The following is a 12,752-nucleotide window of genomic DNA, read 5'->3' as shown; positions in this document are numbered from 1 at the left end:
TATGTATTGTCACTTAAGAATTTCAGAGAACCTTATTTTTATAAACACATGATAAACTATGAAGGAGATATGGGCCATGGTTGCTTTAAGTATAATCTCATAGCATATTAAATAAGACTGATTCATCAAATATTTGTTTAGTAACAGTGATTACAGAGAATCTAGAAAGTAATATTATAGTTCTTAGCTATTGCATCTTTAAAATGCAGATAATTTAAAAATGCAGTGACACCTACTGCAATTTGATACCAATTAGAAGGAACCCTTAATCAGCATTTAATTTTAGGAAGAGGGATAAACATAAGAAAATAATCTAAATATATTGGGGTTTTATTCAAGAAAACGACCTCTTAGAACTGACTTGAGTAACGTCCACATCACATTCAGTATCACTGCCTTCTCTATCTTTTCTCAGCCCATCATCAATGAGAATGAGGGGTTTTCCTTTTTCCTCCTTTTCATTGTGTGGAGACTAGTTGTGTAGATTATTTCATTTGATGGATATAGTTACCTTGACAAGTTAGACAGGTACTGTTACTGGAATTTTTTAGTATGAGAATTTCAGTTCTTTAAATCCATATACGTAGTGAGAATGGGGGATTGTATAATTTTTACTTTAATCATTTCCTTTCTAAAACAAGAAAGTAGACTTAACATTTTATATAGATTTGCTCACACAAAAAATGATTTTTAACTAAACCATCAGTTAGCCTAACCTTCGATTAATCACAACTCCCCCAATCATTAAGCAGTTCTTTTAATTTACATGTTTTTCTATAAAAGAGATAATTTATTCTTTTAAAAATAATAAACATGGAGACACCTGGGTGGCTCAATCCGTTAAGCTCCGACTCTTGGGCTCTTGATTTCGGCTCAGGTCATGATCTGAGGGTCGTGAGATCAAGCCCCATGTCGGGCTCCACACTGGGCTGAGGTGGAGCCTATTTAGGATTCTCTCTCTCCCTCTACCCCCCCCCCCACTTGCTGTCTCTTACACACTCTCTCAAACAAACAAACAAACAAACATGGAACTTTTATGCCATATCCCCTCCACAGGTTTTCTTTTACATATTCTGTCTTCAAAATAGGGAGTATTTACAAGATAGTACACAGAATTTTCAGAAAGGATCTCACGCTTCTGTTTGTCTCCTTGATTGATGGCATGATCAAGCAGTGTGAGTTTTATTTATTTCTTAGTGTGATGGAATTCTATCTTACCATGATATTAATCTAGTTCAGTGTTCCCCACTTTTGATGGCTAGAAAAGTTCATTTCTGAAGAATGGCATAGGCAAGTTGTTAGAAAAATATATATTTCTATGTTAGAAAGTTGTTAGAAACATATTTACATCACTTCAACAATTCTTTGTTCAATACATGTTAAGTGAATACCTAACAGGAAAAAGGCACTATACTATGTGTAATATAAGGAAAAGCAAACCGGGGATGGCTCCAACCCTCGTGGTACTTTGTTTCCCACCATTTGAATATGCTTTGCAGTAATTCTCCTTTTTAGTCCTATTTATCTGAAAATACTGCATGTAGAAATTTAGGGAGAAAGAGTAATTTGGCAAATTGTTATGCTTGTGATTATAAATCATGTATCCTTAAATAAATTGCATATATGCAGTTTCTCCTACGTAGTTAATAGTTTTAAAAATGTGAGGGAGTTGGTGTGTCTGTTAAAGTAGCTGTTGGTTGATTAAAACATTAATCCTTATAGTATTATCAATTCAAAGCCACCTCAGAGTTCATGTAGTCCAAATCCCAATTATACTATAAATTATTATCCAGAGAAGCAAAGTGAATCATTAAACATCATAAACCAAATTATTTGTGACTAAACCTGGCCACTTTTATGCATTACAGTGGAATGAAGTGAGAATTAATTGCATGCATAATGTTTGAATGACACATGATGTCACTTTATATTCCTGCCATTATGTACCTTAGCCCTCAAGTTAGATAATACAGAATTTAGTATCATTTTAAGAAGCTTATTTTTAGCATTGATAACTTTACGTGGCAATTTGTGTGAAACAATATTTAAGTATTTAAAATTGATAATTAACGTGCAATAAAAAAGAAAAGAAAATTCACTTTTTAATTGTATTTGAATGTTCTAAATACAGATTTTTACAAATTGTACACCAGCATAGTCCTTAAGGAGAAAGGAAATTTAGCCCTTAAATGCACCTATTTTCCTGGTATAATATCAAATAATACATTATTGTAATTTCTTGGCTCTGTAGATGCCTGATATTAAAGGAATGTGACTCTTCTATGAGCCTGCTGTGATATTGCTGTGAGGTTTCTATAATGGCAGGTAAGAAGCACACACACTGCTATTCCCCTAAACCATGTCAGAGATACTGGACTGATTATTGTTCTCTCCACAACTGAGTCAACCCAAAGACTAAGACTTTAGCAATAGAGTAGGCTTGGCAGCCAGTGTTAATTAATCAGTTTAATGATAGTTTTAGCATATAATTACTTGTTTTCCTCTTTTCCTTCTGCTTAACTAATTTTTCAGAATCTAGCACTTTTTTGTTTTGTTTTGTTTTGTTTTGTTTTTGGCACTTAAGTTTTCAATAGTGATTCAATGGATTTCAATTCAATAGTAAATCACATGCCATTTTTCTGGACACCATGGTGCAATATAATGCAGTAGTTTATGTCCTAGGTTGATATAAAAAAATCAAATTAACAGGTTTTTGTTGTGCACTTAGTTTCAATTATTGTGTCCCTTTTTCTAACATGAGAGATCAGATTTTGGGAGGAGATATGAATACACATTGATTGAGACACTAAAATTAATTTTAAGGTCTATAAATTTTGTAAAAGTTCTAAGGTGGGAAAAATACCTTTGACTTTAGCAACTTCAAAGGCTTTACAGAAAATATGGCACTTAAATTAGACTTGGGAAGGTTGATAAATTTTTAATTATCAACAAAGGTGATAAGAAAGGGTTGATGGTTGAAAGAGACTTTTTTTAATGTAAAGTATACTCTAGTAGGTGATTTTGAGTATATATAAAATTTAATTTCTTCCAAAACAAGAGGAAATACAACAAGGCATTTATTCCATCTTCACTTGGGATGACCGTTGTTATAATCTAGGAAGTAGGGTTTACCTCATTTATAATAATTTTAGAAAATCTGGAAAAATCGTAAGCACTTTCTTTAGTGTAAAGCAGTTTGTTTGTATGTTATACACTTCTTCCTAACCTATATGAACCCTGGAAATATGAATTTAGGTAAAACTAGATTAATATGAATGGTAGCTTTGAACAATGGAAATAAAAGCAAAATGTTTTGAACAATTACTCTTGGCCACATACTGTTAAGTAATTTCATGCACATGTCCGTCTTCACAGCAGATGAAAAATTTGAGAATTGGAGATTAAATGACGTGATCAAAATTGCATACTTAATAATTGCCAAACCTGGGCTGGATTTCATGTTTTAGTAATTGCAAAAGTATTATAAGGGGAGGTATTGAATTAAGGGAGTCTTCTCTTGTCTGGGATCGCCCTTAGTCTTGTTCACAATCTGAGTGACCCTATCCAAGTGTCATCTTTGCTTCCTTACCACTTGTCATCAGCAGAGCCACCATTTTTTTATCCAGTGTTTGCCTCCGTGTGTCATGAATCACTCTAGACCGGACCTGTAAACATTGTCATGTTTATTATAATTGATGATTATCAATCACTACAGAGCATCCATAGTAATTATCAGAAGTGAGGGAAGAATGTAGGCACCTCATTTCAGTCGAGTGAGCCTAGGAATTACAGGACTGTTGAAATTAGTCTTCTTTAAAAGAAATCCTGAGGCTTTGGCTATCACGTCGTGCTTCAAGTACATTAAAATTTGTATAAAAAGCTAAAGTTTTAAAGTATATTTTAGAAACCATTAGCTTTCTAAATATTTTTTAAATTGAAGTATAGTTGATAGACAATGTTAGATTAGTTGGAGATGTACAACGTAGTAATTTGACAACTCTATATGTTACGCTATGCTCACCACAAATGTAGCTACCATCTGTCACCATACAGTGCTATCACAGTACTATTGACTATATTCCCTATGCTGTTGAATAGAAGACATTGGTTTTTATAGAAATATCCTACTTTAGGGAAAATCAGTATCAAATCTGTGTTTCCTGGTTGGAAACTGATGGTGTTTTTAAAGTTCTATTTCTGATGATTTTACTATAAGGTGGTGCTGCGTTAATTATGCCCAAAGAGAGAAGAAATTAAAATTCATGAAAAGAAAAGACTTATCTCAAAGTATCAGAATTAGGAGAATCTCAATTTGGGAATTGGTTTCTTTTTTTTTTTTTTTTTTTTTTTTTTTTTTTTTTTTTTAAAGAGTTTATTTATTTATTTGAGACAGAGAGAATGAGAGACAGAGAGCATGAGAGGGAGGGGGGTCAGAGGGAGAAGCAGACTCCCTGCCGAGCAGGGAGCCCGATGCGGGACTCGATCCCGGGACTCCAGGATCATGACCTGAGCCGAAGGCAGTCGCTTAACCAACTGAGCCACCCAGGCGCCCCGGGAATTGGTTTCTAACAGTGTCAGGGAATATGTTGTGATGCTGTGCTTGAGTTCATTGATCTCAGTCTCAAAATTAAGGAACAATCCCTATAGTTCATGTTCTTTTTTTTTTTCCTTTTGCCATGGAGAATTCATTATGAAAATAACTTTTATCAGCATGTCTGAAGATGCTTGGTAAAAATGATTTCTTAATTTTTGGACATCATTTCTAATTTGAAACTTTTTATATAATTTCAACTCTTACCACTTCTTGAGATGATGACTTCAATAAGGCTATAGCCCTTCATATGTAAATGTTTGTTTAGTTGAACTTCCAATCTTCCAGGTGCTTGAGGTAGAGGTCTATTTAAGGTTTGTTGTGATAGGACATGGAATCATGCTTAATTTGGTGAATGGCAGATGAAGGACAAAGATACTAAGAGGTATAAAATGTCCGATATTGAATATTTGCAAAAACTTTCACCTCAGTAATATGCTATGCTAAGTTAGGTCCTCTTTACCAACTACTTTTTCTTGATGTTTATCTTTTAAATGAGGATTCTGCGTAGCTTCAAAAGATAGATAATCGAGATTATCTAAATTAAGTGAATTCTATATAAAGCTAAACACTAATGTTGAGATTGATTAAATGAGTAATACCACATCATAGCAAGCTTATGGCAAATCCTAAGCTCCAAAGATGCTATCTGAATTTTACACTTTCCTAGAAAACCAAAGATTCTTAATTATTTAGGCTGTGCTTAGCAGCATAGCTTTGCTCACTACTCAGGTGAATTTAGTTGTTTAATTATCTGTGTTTTTGTGTGTGTGTGTGCGCATATATATAGTTATATTATACCTTTATTTTTCCTATAGAACTCTCTTGAGACCTGGTCACAAGAACTGAATAACATTCAAGATATGAAATCTCATGATGTATTCTCATCCGTAACACCCTGCATAACATGTAATAGGTATTTACTCAATAGGTATATCATAATTTAAAAAGGGAGGACAGTTTATTTTGTTTTATTTTCCTTTGTTCCATTTGAAGATGTAAAAGGAACTAGAATGCAATATTTCTTGTGAGCAGTCTGCTCAGAAAACAGTATGCTTGTTTTGTCCAGAAAGACATAAACTACACTACTTTAAGCTGATAGGATCCATGATCCTATAAAAGGAAATGTCCTTTTAAAACTCCAAGATTGATTTTATTTGTTCTAATTATAATTAAAAATAATCAATTCACAAGTGTGGCAGGTTTATTACATATTTTATTTTGTAGTCCCAAGCACTACTTAGTAAGCATTCCATTTTGTAGTGCCATTTAAAAATTCTTAAGTTAGATATGTACATAGTTGCTTTGTATTAAATGATGTTGGTATTTTAAATCCATAATTTTGAGTTAAGAATTAATCCACTGAAATGATAGTGAAGAAAAATCCAATAGTAATTCCCTTAAAATAAAAACAAGAAAACAAACTTGAGCATTTTTTTTCATCTCTTCTGTGGGCTCTATGATAAAGTAATTATGCAATAAATCACTTCTAGCCAACAATAAGAGCATTGTAATTCTGAAAAATAATGCATTCTGCTAAAATGGTTGGATAATAACCAATTGAGCTTAACACAAACATTGAGATAATAGAGAAGAGACAATGAAAATAAGTTGTGCTCCTCTGGGAAAGCAAAGACAGAGTAAATTAATATGCAAATATGCAAATTAGAGGATGTGATTCCTGGAGGTACATTAAAATGGAAGAAACTTTGCTAAAAAAGTTTAACTTGGGTTTCCACAGAGATGGTCCCTTCCTTTCCCTTCTCCTGTTACGGATTATTATTATTGCCTAAATAATTAAATCTCTCAGAAATATTTTAGATGACAAAACACCATAAGCTAAAAGAAAACAAAACTATACGGTTAAAATTAAGTGAATGTATGACCTACAATGATTCTTAAAATAAAATAAAACATTACCCCATGTACAAAAGCAATTGTCATTTTTCTACCTACCAGGAAAAGATAGCTTCATTTAATTTCTGCATATCCCCTTTTAGAAACAGCCAGGAAATAACAAAAGAATTAGAGAACCCTACCTGTAATCCTTATTTACTGATCTACTTGCTATCTTGTACAATTTACTAAACCCAGTATTTTAGGAGATACCCCACAGTGTTTTTGTTTGGATCAAGTGTGATCATTTATATGTTGAGTGTCAAGATTAGATAGATGATTGATTGATAGATAGATGATAGGTAGATAGATAATTGTTTATTTTCCTCTTTTACTTCTTCTGTAACTTCATCCATAAGTACCTTCCTGCCTACCATATTTGCCCTAGTTTAAGAGCTTATAATTTCGGTAGGCACTGAATAAGAAGTTCTATAGGATCAGAAGTCTTCCCAACAACAGATACAAGACCAGGAAAAGAACATGCCATATAAGAGATACTAAATTAAAATAAGGAGTGATTTTGATTTGAGATAATTACAGTTTAAGATATGTACTTTTTTTTTTCTGGTGAAAAAAATCTTCATTATCTGATCTAAGTAAGGGCTTTTAGTTCATGAGAATGTTGATTTTGTTACCATGAAATAATGAACAAGAAGAGGATTTTTCATATCCATTAGAACTCCTCCTCTTCTCTCCTTCCACTGTCACTCCCATGAAAAGGTGTGGTGATAGTCTATTTAAATAGAAGAAATGGTTAATTTCTCTCTGTATCGCATATATGTTCTGAGAAAATAATTTGGCCTGAATACTTATCCATAGACATTTGGGGGAAAAAGTAGCAAAAATAAGTTGTTTTATTGTTCAGGCTGTTAATCATTCATAGATAGGTAGGTAGGTAGATAGGTGGAAACCTCTTTCAGTACTGGAGCACAATGAAAGAGAATTGAGAGAGTCCGTACACCAATTAAGATCAGAAAGAGTTCAAAAATTAGGCAGCACGTGTCCTTCTTGGTAGGTCAGAGGACTGTGGTAGAATTTAAAGATTAGCTAGCCTGGCCTTATAGCAGTTTCTAGAAGATGAAACAGGAAATAAACTTTTGTCAGAAAGAATGTGATATGATATGACCTCGTTGAAAATCAACCATGCACCGAACATTCCTGAACACATAACTTCCTGGCTAAGTGTGCCGAATACAAATGACTATTACCTGAATTTCCTTGGAACAGGAATCCTAACATGTTCCCACTCCTGTACTTCTGAGGACATGTGCTCTTGCCTGATCATAAAGACAATTTCCTGATCTTCCATACTTTAGGACAGGGGCCTATGATTAATGGGTTTTGATTGGGTGCATCTCAAAGTTTTGAAAATACCATTAAATCTGTTTATTAGTTAAATGGTGAGGAAACTGATGCTGTGGTAAGGAACTTTCATAACAAGGCTTAAATATTATAATGCATTTGGTAAAAATTTGAGTTTCTAATTGGACAACTGGTTGATCAAATTTGTGTCCTAGAAGAATAAGGGAAGTATTCAGATTCCACTCCAACTTCTGGAATGCCTACCATTTTGTAGATATTCCTATATAGTTTCATATGCAATGCAATGCATGAAAACGGTATTATTGTCTGCACTTTTGCAAAAATAATAGTAATAAGAATAATGTTCAATGAATTTATGTTACTTTCCCAAATAAAATGCACCAAATAATGGTAGAGTGATGAGTTAAACATTTGCCTTTATAATTCAAGTACACAACTAGGACTGCTTTCAGGAAAGGACTGAAAAGAGGTTGATTAGTCAAGAGATTTTTCCAGAATTTCACAATAAATAGGACAAGGCTTAGAGTAAGTCTGGTGGTAGGATGTGAACTAACAGCAATCTTTCGATGATTTATGGGGAAGATATTTGGTTAATTAATTATTGGATGTAAGAATGAAAAAGTGGGAACAGTTAATGATCATTACAAGCTTTATAACTTGGAAGACTGGGGAGTGAATTAAGGAACTTAGAAAAACATGTTTAGCAAATATAAAAATACAGAGATCAATTTGGGATAGAATAAGTGGCCTATGGAACATTTTTTTTGGACATCATATAAACCTGTCAAGTCCTGTTGTTGGATGCTTGTAATAAACATAAATTGCTTGAGGATTTAATCTCTCTCAGACCTAACACCAGTGAAACCCTAATTGATAGGATATCTGTTTTTCACTCTATTAGTCATTGGAGTTGTGAAATAGTGTCATCTTCAGCTGCCTGGTTCCTGTGGTCTGAGTGCCTTGAAATAAGCAGAAACCCAGTATAAGTAATAACATTGTGGTCAGCCTAGCTTGTCTTTATGTCTGTAGCCCAAGTAGCTAAATCCTCTAAATTCCATCAGTTTGGTTCCTCTGGATGCTATATATAGCTTAACTCAGTGCCTGGCTTAAAATACTTAATAAGTGGCTATTTCATATTATCTTTGCTTTCTCCAGGAATGATGTTTCAATAGGTAGGTCTAGAAAAGTGGGAGGTAACCACTGAGTGGCTAATGTAAACTGGAGAGGGTGTGGGAGGGAGACTAATGGAAATATACAAAACAAGCCCCACCCATTTCACAGGGCTACCTGGGGCTGCCCTTGCCTGTAGAAATTCTAATTGCATCTTTTCAAAAAGTTGCCTAATGTACCAATTCAATTTATACAAAAATATCTTTCTTTAGACTGTTAGTATACAGATAACTGAAAATGGGATAAGCTGACTTCATCATTCTATCTTATTAGCCATACTAAGCTCATATGAAAAACAGAAGATGGACAAAGGAAGAAAGGACAAAATAACTTCAGTTTCTTGCCCTGGCTCAATTAAACTCTAACCAGACCTGTTTATCACTGTAATTAGAATCATCACTTTGTTCTTCAATGAAGGGGTCTGCAAATGTCAGTATTATTCCTTCCATATTCCCAGATACCGAATGAATTTAGATGCACATTTGTGTCTAGGACAAGTAGTTTCTGACATTCCCCACCCCTAATCTCATTCCTCTACCAAGGTTGAGGAATAGTCACAGGAAAAGACATTCTATTGAGATGCAGTGTAAGTGAGTACAAAAAAATAGTCTAAGAATTAAAGTGATTCAAGTTTTAGCCTGAATACGGTTTTTACACCTCAAATGACTTTCTCTTCTTACAAAACTTGCAAAGTATCGGGCTGGGAGAGCAGTTCTAGTTTGGGTAATATCCCGACCTGAAGGTGAGCAATTTTCCTTTGATACCTTAATAAAATTGTTCCCTCATACTGAATTATTTACTTTCACTTACATGGCTTAGCTTGTTTTTGATATATGGTGGTAAGTTGCAGAGGATAATAGATTAAGTCCTGGGCTAATTAGGAAAAGGTAAAAGTTGTCACGTCAGCCTACCTTTAAATGAGGCAAAATGAATCCTCCACTTGACCTGTGTAGTAGCTCTCTGCTGGGCCAAGATATTATAGCTGCATGAGAAGCATTACAAAAAATACCTAATCCCAGCTCCCACTCCACACAAGCCAATTAAATCAGAATTTATGTAGGTGGAGCCCAAGCATGGGTATATTTTTGTAAAAATGTCTTAGGTTATTTTAATGTGTAGTCAAGTTTGAGAACTCTTGCTATATAGTCTTAGTTTACTTAGGTTGTTCAGTAGGATTTAGGGCTCAGTCTATGTAGGGCTAATATGGTTCTCAACTTATACCTCTGTGCACATTTCCCTACTGTGCCTTTCAGAAGAGTGAATGACAGTCATTTGTGGATGTGATTTGAGTGTCCAAGTTCCTGAGTTCCTATCACATCTCTCTATGTCTCACATGGTTTATTTTTTAGAGTTCAAGCAGCAAAGCAGAACCAGTGGAATATACATACATATGTATTTACATAACAATTGCTTAGTAACCCTTTTCTTTTTTCATAGTTGGATCCCCCATGGGATATAAGCCTTCATGTGCAGGAGAGAGAGACAAGAAAAAGAGAAAAAGAAAGAAAAGAAAAGAGAAATTTGTATTTATATAACCTACATATGTATGCATATAATACATATTTATTTATATGTTTATTATCTATACAAATTCAATATATAAGCTTATTTATATATTTATACAATATAAAATAAAATATGTATTCATATTTGTAGGAATTTGTGGGGGCTGGCTAAGCAGTCATGACTGTCCCCATGAGACTAATGCTGTAATCCAGAATCCATGACAGGTAGGAAGGGAAAATTAAGTGCAGCCTGAACCCCCATAAGCATGAGCAGAAACCCTAACAAGGATGGACTAAAACCCATGCTAATTCCTGTTGCCTCTGACCTAGCAAGGTACCCTGCAGAAGCTGGGAATCTCTGTCATGGAGCTGAACACACGTACACACCTAGCCCAAGAGTCGTAGAAACTGAAGAAAGTTACGGGGGAAGATAGAGAAATTATAGGTCCAGCTGCTGCTTCACACCATTAAGGTGGACCAGATCAGCAGCAGTGAGGTGAGTATGTGGGTCCCAGAATGAAGAAAGGTTCTGCAGTTTTCTTTCCTCTCTGCAATCTGGAGTCTCTGCATCTCTAGGGGTCATTAGTCCCTTTTTAAAGGCCTCCCACTTAATGAAGTCAGGAGCACCCATGATGTTCTTCCTTTTGATTAACTCGAAATCAACTAATAGAGGATTTTAATTACGTTTACAAAATAACCTCTGCAGCAACAGCTGTACTAGTCTTTGAGTAACTAGGAGAGCTACTGGCTGCTGCCTTCCACTGCCCACAAAATCTCACGAAAGACTTTCCTTTGTAGCTCACCCTCCCAAAACTACCTGCAAGGGAATTCTGGGGAATATATCTTAGCCTAACCAAGTAGACATGTCACAAAGCCACCGCTCATGGCTTTTATGAATCAATAGAGTGCTCTAAATTTTTTGAATGTGAAAGAACTCTCTGGTTTAGATCCATAACTACTCAAGAAATATCTGTACACCAGGATACTTAAAAGGTACCGCTAGTATTTGGAAGCATTACTTCCAAGTTAGTGAGTGCTGCCCTTCTAAAGAGAAGCATCTCAGATTGAAGCCTTATTTCTCTCTTATCTCTTGCTTTCTTGTTTATGTTCTTTGTGTCTTCCAACTTTTGTACAGCTAATTAATAGAAGTACTGGGCCTCAAAATGCCCTCTTGAGACTTAGTTTAGTTTTCTTTCCTTTATGCTTCTGTCACTGGAATAAGGAAATCAGAATGCTATTGATTTGTTAGAACATTTATACAGGCATCCCAGAACTCCCGTGCTGTGCTTAACTCCCCTGATATGAGAGATCTGGCTTTTTTGAAGTACGGTCAATTTGCTTTTGTGATCGAATCAATTGTGCAATGATCTGTTCAATTGCTCACTCATTGACCTGCAAAGAATCAATCTAGTTAGTCATGTAGATATGCCTCCCACTCTTACTAATTACTGTAAATGAATCTAGTTTCTATTTAAGATAGTCATAAGAGGAGGATTCAGTGAAAACGAGTAATTTGGAAGGAAATCACTCATTCTCTCTCATTCATATGGTAACTTGAAATACAATTATAACTGGCTAGTGAATGTGTTGTAAAAATAGGGCTGCTTATATGTCCTCAGACTGGACTGATCCTAATGAAATTTATGAAATAGCATTCTGTTTTCCTTTAGTGTGCCCAAATCTAAATCTAGCCTTTAGATAAATACTGGTTAAAAAATAATAGTTCAAATACATTCTGGTGGATAGTAGCTAACTATCTTCTTTCCTCTTCTCTTTTTTCAAAATTAAGTGTTTCAAATCTGGTGTGAATATGTTCCAACTTAGTTTGAGCACATTTAAAGCTTCATGTCTTGGAAGAACCTATTGTAAGGTGGGCAAAATACCTTCTAGGATTAAATTAATAAAATGAAATTTTAGTAGTGGAACATAAAGCATAATTAGTAAGTGAAAACAAAATGATTTGCTAGGCAGAATACATTTAAACTTTACTAAACAGGCATTTAGATACTTGGGGATCTAAGAGTACCTCAGATTTATTAAATTATTCTAAAGGCTTATGTACATACTTGATAAGAGGTATGTATCTTTAGATTTAGCAGACAAGGCTGTGGGAAAGGTAAAACACTGAAAGAGTCATTAACATGTATTTAAATTTGGTCCCAGAGTTGTATGACTGACTTAATTTATCTTAAACTCAACTATTCACATTTGTGAACTTAAACTAGATTATAATATTTTATTTTCCTTTTTTGCAGGGAGGGTAAATG

The sequence above is a fragment of the Neomonachus schauinslandi genome, chromosome 10 (assembly GCF_002201575.2).
Source record: "Neomonachus schauinslandi chromosome 10, ASM220157v2, whole genome shotgun sequence".
Lineage (NCBI taxonomy): Eukaryota > Metazoa > Chordata > Mammalia > Carnivora > Phocidae > Neomonachus > Neomonachus schauinslandi.
This window is presented reverse-complemented; position numbering follows the sequence as displayed.